The sequence below is a fragment of the Musca autumnalis genome, unplaced genomic scaffold, assembly GCF_047663935.1.
Source record: "Musca autumnalis isolate F117 unplaced genomic scaffold, ASM4766393v1 scaffold_3, whole genome shotgun sequence".
Taxonomy (NCBI): domain Eukaryota; kingdom Metazoa; phylum Arthropoda; class Insecta; order Diptera; family Muscidae; genus Musca; species Musca autumnalis.
Genome location: NW_027411866.1, coordinates 248275839 through 248290260, shown reverse-complemented (window position 1 = coordinate 248290260; position 14422 = coordinate 248275839).

Genomic DNA, 14422 nt, shown 5'->3' with positions numbered 1-14422 from the left:
TGGTGGGTGAAAAAATATTGTTTAAAAAATCCACGTTGTGGTGGGTGAAAAAATATTGTTTAAAAAATCCACGTTGTGGTGGGTGAAAAAATATTGTTTAAAAAATCCACGTTGTGGTGGGTGAAAAAATATTGTTTAAAAAATCCACGTTGTGGTGGGTGAAAAAATATTGTTTAAAAAATCCACGTTGTGGTGGGTGAAAAAATATTGTTTAAAAAATCCACGTTGTGGTGGGTGAAAAAATATTGTTTAAAAAATCCACGTTGTGGTGGGTGAAAAAATATTGTTTAAAAAATCCACGTTGTGGTGGGTGAAAAAATATTGTTTAAAAAATCCACGTTGTGGTGGGTGAAAAAATATTGTTTAAAAAATCCACGTTGTGGTGGGTGAAAAAATATTGTTTAAAAAATCCACGTTGTGGTGGGTGAAAAAATATTGTTTAAAAAATCCACGTTGTGGTGGGTGAAAAAATATTGTTTAAAAAATCCACGTTGTGGTGGGTGAAAAAATATTGTTTAAAAAATCCACGTTGTGGTGGGTGAAAAAATATTGTTTAAAAAATCCACGTTGTGGTGGGTGAAAAAATATTGTTTAAAAAATCCACGTTGTGGTGGGTGAAAAAATATTGTTTAAAAAATCCACGTTGTGGTGGGTGAAAAAATATTGTTTAAAAAATCCACGTTGTGGTGGGTGAAAAAATATTGTTTAAAAAATCCACGTTGTGGTGGGTGAAAAAATATTGTTTAAAAAATCCACGTTGTGGTGGGTGAAAAAATATTGTTTAAAAAATCCACGTTGTGGTGGGTGAAAAAATATTGTTTAAAAAATCCACGTTGTGGTGGGTGAAAAAATATTGTTTAAAAATCCACGTTGTGGTGGGTGAAAAAATATTGTTTAAAAAATCCACGTTGTGGTGGGTGAAAAAATATTGTTTAAAAAATCCACGTTGTGGTGGGTGAAAAATATTGTTTAAAAAATCCACGTTTTGTGTTGAGATGGTGGGTGAAAAAATATTGTTTAAAAATCCACGTTTTGTGTTAAGATGGTGGGTGAAAAAATATTGTTCAAAAAATCCACGTTTTGTGTTGAAATAGTTGGGTGAAAAAATATTGTTCAAAAAATCCACGTTTTGTGTTGAAATGGTGTGTGGAAAAATATTCTTTAAAAAATCCACGTTTTGTGTTGAGATGGTGGGTGAAAAAATATTCTTTAAAAAATCCACGTTTTGTGTTGAGATGGTGGGTGAAAAAATATTCTTTAAAAAATCCACGTTTTGTGTTGAGATGGTGGGTGAAAAAATATTCTTTAAAAAATCCACGTTTTGTGTTGAGATGGTGGGTGAAAAAATATTCTTTAAAAAATCCACGTTTTGTGTTGAGATGGTGGGTGAAAAAATATTCTTTAAAAAATCCACGTTTTGTGTTGAGATGGTGGGTGAAAAAATATTCTTTAAAAAATCCACGTTTTGTGTTGAGATGGTGGGTGAAAAAATATTCTTTAAAAAATCCACGTTTTGTGTTGAGATGGTGGGTGAAAAAATATTCTTTAAAAAATCCACGTTTTGTGTTGAGATGGTGGGTGAAAAAATATTCTTTAAAAAATCCACGTTTTGTGTTGAGATGGTGGGTGAAAAAATATTCTTTAAAAAATCCACGTTTTGTGTTGAGATGGTGGGTGAAAAAATATTCTTTAAAAAATCCACGTTTTGTGTTGAGATGGTGGGTGAAAAAATATTCTTTAAAAAATCCACGTTTTGTGTTGAGATGGTGGGTGAAAAAATATTCTTTAAAAAATCCACGTTTTGTGTTGAGATGGTGGGTGAAAAAATATTCTTTAAAAAATCCACGTTTTGTGTTGAGATGGTGGGTGAAAAAATATTCTTTAAAAAATCCACGTTTTGTGTTGAGATGGTGGGTGAAAAAATATTCTTTAAAAAATCCACGTTTTGTGTTGAGATGGTGGGTGAAAAAATATTCTTTAAAAAATCCACGTTTTGTGTTGAGATGGTGGGTGAAAAAATATTGTTTAAAAAATCCACGTTTTGTGTTGAGATGGTGGGTGAAAAAATATTCTTTAAAAAATCCACGTTTTGTGTTGAGATGGTGGGTGAAAAAATATTCTTTAAAAAATCCACGTTTTGTGTTGAGATGGTTGGGTGAAAAAATGTTCTTTAAAAAATCCACGTTTTGTGTTGAGATGGTTGGGTGAAAAAATGTTCTTTAAAAAATCCACGTTTTGTGTTGAGATGGTTGGGTGAAAAAATGTTCTTTAAAAAATCCACGTTTTGTGTTGAGATGGTTGGGGGAAAAAATGTTCTTAAAAATCCACGTTTTGTGTTGAGATGGTTGGGTGAAAAAATGTTCTTAAAAATCCACGTTTTGTGTTGAGATGGTTGGGTGAAAAAATATTCTTTAAAAAATCCACGTTTTGTGTTGAGATGGTTGGTGAAAAAATGTTCTTTAAATAATCCACGTTTTGTGTTGAGATGGTTGGGTAAAAAGATATTGTTTAAAAAATCCACGTTTTGTGTTGAGATGGTTGGGTGAAAAAATGTTCTTTAAAAAATCCACATTTGGTGTTGAGAAGGTTGGGTGAAAAAATGTTCTTTAAATAATCCACGTTTTGTGTTGAGATGGTTGGGTGAAAAAATGTTCTTTAAAAAATCCACGTTTTGTGTTGAGATGGTTGGGTGAAAAAATGTTCTTTAAAAAATCCACGTTTTGTGTTGAGATGGTTGGATGAACAAATATTCTTTAAAAAATCCACGTTTTGTGTTGAGATAGTTGGGTGAAAAAATATTCTTTAAAAAATTCACGTTTTGTGTTGAGATGATGGGTGAAAAGATATTTTTAAAAAAATCCACGTTTTGTGTTGAGATGGTTGGGTGAAAAAATGTTCTTTAAAAAATCCACGTTTTGTGTTGAGATGGTTGGATGAACAAATATTCTTTAAAAAATCCACGTTTTGTGTTGAGATGGTTGGGTGAAAAAATATTCTTTAAAAAATCCACGTTTTATGTTGAGATGATGGGTGAAAAGATATTTTTAAAAAAATCCACGTTTTGTGTGGAGATGGTGGGTGAAAAAATATTTTTAAAAAATCCACGTTTTGTGTTGAGATGGTGGGTGAAAAAATATTGTTTAAAAAATCCACATTTTGTGTTGAGATGGTTGGGTGAAAAAATGTTCTTTAAAAAAATCCACGTTTTGTGTGGAGATGGTGGGTAAAAAAATATTTTTTAAAAAATCCACGTTTTGTGTGGAGATGGTGGGTAAAAAAAAATTTTTAAAAAATCCACGTTTTGTGTGGAGATGGTGGGTAAAAAATATTTTTTAAAAAATCCACGTTTTTGTGTTGAGATGATGGGTGAAAAAATATTGTTTAAAAATCCACGTTTTGTGTTGAGATGGTGGGTGAAAAAATATTGTTTAAAAAATCCACGTTTTGTGTTGGTGGGTGAAAAATATTGGAAATTTCATTATTTTCCCCCGTTACCGAACGGAACTACTACATCAAATGTGTATTTAATCCATGTTCTTCCAACACACACAAAATATCTCTTAATTACTTAACTTGAACATGTGATAAGCTTATAATTGAAACCAATGAGCTACCCCATCACACACACCCTGTCAATTACCGAACTTTTGAAACAACTACAACAAATTCTAATTCACTCTTCATTTAGTATGAACAAAAAAAGTGAAATGAATGTTCCGGTGGTGCATTATCATGACCATAAAAAGCTCGAACTGTTATTGCTGAGGTTCCTGTTCCTGCCATTGCTGCTTCTGCTGGATGCAGCTGTCGAAGTACTTAAAAAGTCGATTAAAAATTTAAATTAACATTTGCCGAACATTACGTGAAACTTGAGTATGAGTTGAAATCTCAGACGTTTTTCCTAAAACAGTTAGAGTTTCGTTATCTCAGAAATGTATGTATGTGTGTACAATATTTGGAAAATATATATCGACGTATGTTTACAAACTTCCGTTTCCTTAGAAAACGCATATGACTACAACGCTTAAGATAAGTAAGTGCAGATGATGATAAAAGCATTCATGTTTGTATTGTGCTTCTCCTTCTGTGTGTATTAATTTGATATGCTCCTTCGCACGTCCGCACTGACATGATTTTGAGTCATATGCATCCTGTGTGAGAAAATGTGTAAAGTATGGCATCACCATTACAGCACTTTGAAAAGTTAAGCTTGGAAGCCATTAGACATTTTACAACAAAAAACAAACCACAAATCTCTCATCAACATTTGCTCCATTCTACTCCTCCAACATCGGTGTAGCCTGTTTACACAGTTGCGTCTCTTTCGTCTTCCATTTGGCAATAATGTCACCAACACTCAAGCCAATGTACATCTAAGTCGGTGGGCAAGTTCTCCACCACAGTATAAGAAAAATTTTGGAAGAAATGCCTTATAACACTTCCATGGCTGAAAACTTTCTGCATGTCGAAAACAAATTTTTGTAAATTTATACCTAAGAACGTGAAATGTATATTATTTAACATGCATCCAATGCACAATGGTGCGAATGAAAGAAAATTTATATGAATAAAATAATAAAAATAAAGAAAACATATTATTCATCAAACGATCTGACCATAAAACGTGGATATTTTAAAGAATATTTATTCACCCACCATCTCAACACAAAACGTGGATTTTTTAAACAATATTTTTTCACCCAACCATCTCAACACAAAACGTGGATTTTTTATACCCTCAGCCTTTAGGCTAAAGAGGGTATTTACACTTTGATACGACCAAATATGTGCCTCATCGAAATAATGGTTTTAGACCCCAAGTATGTTTGTACGATATCCGTTTCAGACAATTTTGAGTTGATCTAGCAATGTCCGTCCGTCTGTCTGTCCGTCTGTCTGTCTGGCTGGCTGGTGCGCACGATAACTCTCGAACGGATCAATCGATTCGGTTCAAATTTTGGGCATCGAAATATTTTGTCTAGATTCGATTTAAGTTCGAAGATGGGACATATAGGTCCACTCCTTCAGGTACCTCCCCCACAAATGTTCAAAAATTGTCGCAAAACTTGTGCGCACGATAACTCTTGTAGGGAATAACCGATTTGGTCCATACTTTGCACATCGTGTAATTTCTACCAAACTTAGATGAGGTTCCAATATGGACTCAATCGGTCCACTCCTTCGGGTAACTCTCACACAAAATTTCGGAAAAATTCAGTTTAGGACCTGGTCTCGAATCGCTTTGATTTTTGTTTACGCAAGTTGTATTCGCTGTCCTCTATACGACGCTGTAACTTTCATTATGGGCGAGTCCATATTTCCTCAGAAAATAGCCTAAAAGTTACAAAAAACACTATGACACCGTGTATAGTGGTTGGAGCGCATGATAACTCTCGAACGGACCTGCCGATTCGGTCCAAAATTTGGCTTTTGTAATATTTTGTCCAAACTTAGTTCAAGTTCAAAGATGGATTATATCGGTCCACTCCTTCCGGTACATCCCCCACAAAAGTTCGAAAATGTTCGGAAAATTTGTGCGTGCGATAACTCTTGAAGGAAATAACCGATTTGGTCCTTACATAGCGCATTATGAAATTTCTACCAGACTTAGATGAGGTTCCAATATGAACTCAATCCGTAAACTCCTTCGAGTACCTCCCACACAAAATTTCGGAAAAGTTCAGTTTAGGTCCTGCTCCCGAATCGCCTTGGTTTTTGTTGTAGCATCTTGTATTCACTGTCCCCTATACGAAGGTACAAGTTTCCTCAGGGGCAAGTCGATACTTCCTGAAAAAATGGCCTGAAAGTTGAAAAACAAACAATTTGACACCATGTTTGTGGGTGGAAGCGCAAGATAATTCTCGAACGGAAATGCCGATTCCGGCCAAAATTTGGCCTTCGTAATATTGTTCCCAAACTTACTTAAAGTTCGTAGATAAGTCATATCGGTCCACTCCTTCAGGTACCTACACCACACAAGTTCAAAAATATTCGGAAAATTTGTGCGCACGATAACTCTTGATGGGAGTGACCGATTTGGTCCATACTTTACACATTCTCATAGTATCTACCAGATATAGATCAGGTTCGAATATGGACTATATTTGTCCACTCCATCCCGTACCTCCCACACAAAATGTTGGATAAGTTCACTTTAAGACCTGCTATTGAATCACTTTGATTTTTGTTGAAGCAACTTACATTCGCTGCCTCAATTACGATGGTAAAAGTTGTTTCAGAGGCAAGTCCATACTTCTTGAGAAAACAGCCCGAAGGGTGTAAAAACCCCCTATGGGTTTTTTTTAAACAATATTTTTTTCACCCACCATCTCAACACAAAACGCGGATTTTTTAAACAATATTTTTTCACCCACCATCTCAACACAAAACGTGGATTTTTTAAACAATATTTTTTCACCCACCATCTCAACACAAAACGTGGATTTTTTAAACAATATTTTTTCACCCACCATCTCAACACAAAACGAGGATTTTTTAAACAATATTTTTTCACCCACCATCTCAACACAAAACGTGGATTTTTTAAACAATATTTTTTCACCCACCATCTCAACACAAAACGTGGATTTTTTAAAGAATATTTTCTCAACACAAAACGTAGATTTTTTTAAACAATATTTTCTCAACACAAAACCTGGATTTTTTAAACAATATTTTCTCAACACAAAACGTGGATTTTTTAAACAATATTTTCTCAACACAAAACGTGGATTTTTTAAACAATATTTTCTCAACACAAAACGTGGATTTTTTAAACAATATTTTTTCACCCACCATCTCAACACAAAACGTGGATTTTTTAAACAATATTTTTTCACCCACCATCTCAACACAAAACGTGGATTTTTTAAACAATATTTTTTCACCCACCATCTCAACACAAAACGTGGATTTTTTAAAGAATATTTTCTCAACACAAAACGTAGATTTTTTTAAACAATATTTTCTCAACACAAAACGTGGATTTTTTAAACAATATTTTCTCAACACAAAACGTGGATTTTTTAAACAATATTTTCTCAACACAAAACGTGGATTTTTTAAACAATATTTTCTCAACACAAAACGTGGATTTTTTAAACAATATTTTTTCACCCACCATCTCAACACAAAACGAGGATTTTTTAAACAATATTTTTTCACCCACCATCTCAACACAAAACGTGGATTTTTTAAACAATATTTTTTCACCCACCATCTCAACACAAAACGTGGATTTTTTAAACAATATTTTTTCACCCACCATCTCAACACAAAACGTGGATTTTTTAAACAATATTTTTTCACCCACCATCTCAACACAAAACGTGGATTTTTAAACAATATTTGTTCACCCACCATCTCAACACAAAACGTGGATTTTTTAAACAATATTTTTTCACCCACCATCTCAACACAAAACGTGGATTTTTAAACAATATTTTTTCACCCACCATCTCAACACAAAACGAGGATTTTTTAAACAATATTTTTTGTTTGTTTGTTTGTTTGTTTATTCATTCCATTCTTTAATACTAAAGCCTCCAAGGCCAAAAAATAGTATTAACAATATATCATTATACTCAATATCACTAAATAATCCACAATGTTACTTTATATAATTGGCTCCCCAGCCATAACTACCAAAAAGAGAAAAAAAAAATATTCGATGCAATAAATGGCCATAAGCAACAAGCAGTATAGAATGACAAATATACAGAGTAATATAAGTGACTCCCAGTACGCATTAGCATTGTCTGGTACATAGGACATGTAAACGCATACTAAAAAAGGAAAAAAAAACTTTCACATTTAATTTGCATAGCAAACAAGCCCACTAGTATAAAAAAGGTAGCAAGTGCACTAGGAAAATGAAATTAAAATCATCATATGCAGTAATAGCAGTTTCAAATCCAATATTTAGGGTCGAGATCCAAAATAGGTCAACAGTTTCAAGCGGAACGCATTATTAGACTGCGAGAATACTCTAAGTTCTATTGGTAAATAATTCCACAATCTGGCCACACGTACTAAAAATGAATTCTCAAATGTAGAATTATTTATTAAAGGAATAGATATCTGTATGTTCCTCCACAATAAACCAAAACGAAACATGTTTTTCAGTGAAACAGGTACACCATTCCTTATTATTCTATAATAGGCGCACAACAACTTAGTGGACACAAACTGATCTAAAGTAACTCCAAGAAAGCTCTTAACATGGTCAGAAATATTGTCACGAGTCCTTAAGCCGTAGACAAAGCGTACAATACGTTTAACTGCACGCTCTAATACCAATGCATTACGTTCTGACATACCAGAAAAAACTTCCAGACCATAGTTAACATGAGGCATTAATAGTACGTAAGCTAACCTATATTTAACCCATGAAGGAAGGTATATATTAGTGGAATACAATTTCCGAATTATGCCAAAAACTTTTCTATGCACATAGTCAACATGATATTCAAATGCAAGCTTTTCGTCTACAAAAATGCCCAATATTTTATGGCAAGATACAAAGCTGATCAAATTTCCGCCCAGAGCAATGCTTAAGTCGTACGACTGACTACCAAATCGTATTGCTTTCGTCTTAACTGGGTTGATCACCAACGAGTTCTCTAAAGACCATAGTCTAAAACGATCAAGACCATGATTTATTGCAGTTTCAAAAGCTATTGAAGACATTCCATTTCTAGCAAAAACTAAGAAAACATCATCTGCAAATAAAAGCGGCTTGCAATTTACATCAGAGCACCATACAGCAAGGCTATTAACATAGAGGATAAACAACAGTGGACCCAAGACAGACCCCTGCGGAACACCATTCGTAAGTAAAAGTGTCCCAGAATACTGACCGTTATAAGAGACAAATTGTGTTCTGCCACATAAGTAAGAAACGATAAGATTGCAAGCAGAAATAGAATAATTGAACTCATTCCTAAGCTTCCCAACCAATACAGTATGTGAAATCGAATCAAATGCCTTAGTAAGATCCAAAGACACAACTACAGTATCACTGTTAACGTTCAAATTTCCCCTAACGAGATCAGTCATATATAGCAACAAGCCGGTCGTACTATGGTTCTTACGGAAGGCAAATTGGCCATCATATATATATCTACTAACATAAGATAACATCTGGTCTCTCATAATATGCTCACACACTTTTGATAATACAGGGAGAATGGAAATTGGTCTAAGATCATCAGCACAATTCACAACATTTCCTTTAGGTATTGGGACAACACGAGCACTCTTCCAAAGTTGCGGAAACACCGAAGATGTGAGAATAGAATTAACTAAATCCAAGATACAATCAGAAATATAAGGAAAAATTATTTTTAAAAAATCCACAGATATTCCATCGACACCAATGGATTTGGACTTGATTTTACCTAATGCAATAGCAACATCCTCAATACCCACACATCGAAAAGAAAATTCGCCATCACGTTCAGCTAAATCCATGAAATTAAAAGCACTAACACGCGAGTCATTATAGACAAATGATGCATTGAGAACATCAACATTAATGTTAGCAACAACATCATCTCCACCAACAAAGCCTGACCCTCTCAAAAAACGCCATAAAGCAGTTGGACCCATTACATTAAATTTCCTACTATAGTATCTCCTACGTTCGCGCCGGATGACAGATTTCGCCTTATTACGGTATCTACAAAATGTTTTCCAATTCTCACTACTCTTATTGAACAGATAAGATCTAAAAGCTAAGTCACGCAGTGAACAAGCTAAAGTAATAGAATTAGCATTAATCCAATTATCATTAGGATAAATTCTTCTACGCACTACAGGAACAGATTCAAACAAACGCGTAATAAGAGAGGAGAGAATGGAACACTTAGCATCAACATCAACAGCATACAGGAGGCTAAAATCAAAAGCTGATATATAAGTATAAAAACGATGCCAATTAATATTTCTGTAGTCTCGATATTCAACAAACTCAACTGATGTATCAACACTGATGTTTAGTGACGCAAAGATAAGCGAATGATCAGAAATTGAAGGGCATATCACCTGATCAGAGAAATAAACCATAGATAAGTTACTAAGTAATATAAAATCAATTAATGAAGTAGAGCCATGTTGTACATCAAAGTGTGTGGGTTTGGAGTTGTGAGAAATACAAAGATTAAGTCGAAAGCATACAGTACGAACAGACAAGGCTTTATGTATGTCAAACATATTGCAATTGAAATCTCCCATTACAACTACGTTGCTATATCTCAAAAAGAGTTCAGTATGAAGATCTTCAAACATAACAAGATCGCCAGGAGGAGGCAAATATACCACTCCAAATAGGACTTTAGAATCGCCAGAGAAGAACTCAACAAACAGTGACTCACACTTACCCAAAACAGAAGTTTTAAATACTACCTTATACCTGATGCTACTCGAAATGTAAATGCCTACGCCACCACCCCTACAGTACCTGCGATCATTTCGTACAAATTTATACCCAGGTATATCAATAGCACGATTTGATGTATCAGTTTTAAGCCACGTCTCAGAAAGTGCTAGTACATTTATAGAAGAACCAGAAAGAATAGATTTGAGTTCATTAAACTTTGTAGAATGTGTTGATGGCCTGATGCTACGGCAATTTAAATGAGCAATATTTAATTTACTATTACATGAGCTTAAAACAGACTTAATGTACAAATTGTTGCTAATAACTGGCCCCATATTCGCATCAGAAAACATCAAAAGCATTAAACATAGTTATAGAGGGGAACCAAAAATAAGAAAATAACAAAAAATTAACATCTAACATTTCACAATGTATTAAAATTTATATCAACAACCAACTTTAAAGCAGCTGATCAAAAAAAAGAATGAGATCAAATTTACAAAAATAAAAAATTCAGTCTATATCAAACAATCTCTGGCAAGATTAATATGCAAAGTTAATCTAAGAAAATTTTCAAGAGAAAAAAAATAGCAAACTAACTACGCATACTATACGTGACAGACTAATTATTATTTGCTTCAGCATCACGAAGAAGTGACTCACATTGGGCAGCATCAATAGTTTCATATCTGCCATCCGGAAACAGCAACCAGGCCTTCAGATGATCCAAATTCAATATTTTAAATTTCTTCACCACATTTAAGCGAAGGAGTTTCTTGCAAACAAAATTGAGATGCGATGCAGCCGGCGAATAATGATCATTCAGGTAGACACGGTTATTTAAGCCCTCACCTTGATCACCCAACAAATCCGATACCTTGAGATTCCGGGTTTTGAAGTATTCCTTCATCAAGTTGTCACGTTTGGAAACTTTATTAAATTTAACCAGAATTTGTTTTTTCCGATTGATATAACAAACTTGGTTAATATCAAGACTGCTAATTGGTATATTATAAAAAGAACCCAATGCAATAACTGGCGCCTCTAGATCACTTAAACCAGCAGGCAAACCTCCAACCAGAATATCAGAACGATTTAGTCTCTTATGCAAGATATTATCTTCACTCTCCAAAGAAGCAAATTTAGCTGCACTGGATACTTCAATACGTTGAACTTTATCATTGCACTCCTTAATCTCGGATCTCATCTCAGCCACACATGAGCTTAATTCACCTTTAATTTCATCTAACACTTTCCTCATGGAATCTTGTTGTGTCTGGTAGTTATTAACGAAACTATCTAGTTTCTCATTCAAGCTGTTTATCTTCGCTAAAACACCATCATTCTTGCTACCACCCTCGTTAATTCTTGGCTCACAGCTGGAACAGATGTATGCAAAAGATTTCACTGCTTTCAAAACACTAAGGTGTTTGTCATCAATACCAACACAGGAACCATGTAACCAGAGACAACAAACTTTACATCGAACACCGCCTTTGGTTTTAGTAAAACCCTCATTGCAGACTTTACATTTCACATTTTTTTCTGCCGGCATATTAAAATGTCAAGAAAACAGCAACAACAGCAAATAAAGATGGAGAAAGGCAACAGCAGCAAATTCAGCAAAAAAACAACAACAGCAGCAACAGCACACAAGCACCACTCCGTAATTTATTCCGTCTCGAATTAGTGCAAAAAAAAGTTATTCAAAATAAAATTCATACAATCCAAATGAATTTTATTATCAGCAACTTATAGGCACCAGAGATATTTGTTGAAACAAACGTAAAAAAGCAAAATAAACAAAGCGATCAGCTGCGATAAAAAATACACGTCTACTCAGACATAGGGTTCTATAGTTTTTTCTCTCTCAACACAAAACGTGGATTTTTTAAACAATATTGTTTCACCCACCATCTCAACACAAAACGTGGATTTTTTAAACAATATTTTTTCACCCACCATCTCAACACAAAACGTGGATTTTTTAAACAATATTTTTTCACCCACCATCTCAACACAAAACGTGGATTTTTAAACAATATTTTTTCACCCACCATCTCAACACAAAACGTGGATTTTTTAAACAATATTTTTTCACCCACCATCTCAACACAAAACGTGGATTTTTAAAAAATATTTTTTATTGGATTTTTAAACAATATTTTTTCACCCACCATCACAACACAAAACGTGGATTTTTAAACCATATTTCTTCGCCCACCATCACAACACAAAACGTGGATTTTTAAACAATATTTTTTCACCCACCATCTCAAAACAAAACGTGGATTTTTAAACCATATTTCTTCACCCACCATCTCAACACAAAACGTGGATTTTTTAAACAATATTTTTTCACCCACCATCTCAACACAAAACGTGGATTTTTTAAACAATATTTTTTCACCCACCATCTCAACACAAAACGTGGATTTTTTAAACAATATTTTTTCACCCACCATCTCAACACAAAACGTGGATTTTTTAAACAATATTTTTTTACCCAACATCTCAACCAAAAACCTGGATTTTTAAACAATATTTTTTCACCCACCATCTCAACACAAAACGTGGATTTTTTAAACAATATTTTTTCACCCACCATCTCAACACAAAACGTGGATTTTTAAAAAATATTTTTTATTGGATTTTTAAACAATATTTTTTCACCCACCATCACAACACAAAACGTGGATTTTTAAACCATATTTCTTCGCCCACCATCACAACACAAAACGTGGATTTTTAAACAATATTTTTTCACCCACCATCTCAAAACAAAACGTGGATTTTTAAACCATATTTCTTCACCCACCATCTCAACACAAAACGTGGATTTTTTAAACAATATTTTTTCACCCACCATCTCAACACAAAACGTGGATTTTTTAAACAATATTTTTTCACCCACCATCTCAACACAAAACGTGGATTTTTTAAACAATATTTTTTCACCCACCATCTCAACACAAAACGTGGATTTTTTAAACAATATTTTTTTACCCAACATCTCAACCAAAAACCTGGATTTTTAAACAATATTTTTTCACCCACCATCTCAACACAAAACGTGGATTTTTTAAACAATATTTTTTCACCCACCATCTCAACACAAAACGTGGATTTTTTAAACAATATTTTTTTACCCAACATCTCAACCAAAAACCTGGATTTTTAAACAATATTTTTTCACCCACCATCTCAACACAAAACGTGGATTTTTTAAACAATATTTTTTCACCCACCATCTCAACACAAAACGTGGATTTTTTAAACAATATTTTTTCACCCACCAACTCAACACAAAACGTGGTTTTTTTAAACAATATTTTTTCGCCCCCAACTCAACACAAAACGTGGTTTTTTTAAACAATATTTTTTCACCCACCATCTCAACACTAAACGTGAATTTTTTAAACAATATTTTTTCACCCACCATCTCAACACTAAACGTGAATTTTTTAAACAATATTTTTTCACCCACCATCTCAACACAAAACGTGGATTTTTAAAAAATATTTTTTCGCCCTCCATCTCAACACAAAACGTGGATTTTTTCACCCACCATCTCAACACAAAACGTGGATTTTTAAACAATATTTTTTCACCCACCATCTCAACACAAAACGTGGATTTTTTTAACAATATTTTTTCACCCAACATCTCAACACAAAACGTGGATTTTTTTAAACAATATTTTTTCACCCACCATCACAACACAAAACGTGGATTTTTTAAACAGTATTTTTTCACCCACCATCTCAACACAAAGCGTGGATTTTTTAAACATCACCCACCATCTCAGCACAAAACGTGCATTTTTTAAACAATATTTTTTCACCCAACATCTCAACACAAAACGTGGATTTTTTTAAACAATATTTTTTCACCCACCAACTCAACACAAAACGTGGATTTCTTAAACAATATTTTTTCACCCACCAACTCAACACAAAACGTGGATTTTTTAAACAATATTTTTTCACCCACCAACTCAACACAAAACGTGGATTTTTTAAACAATATTTTTTCGCCCCCAAC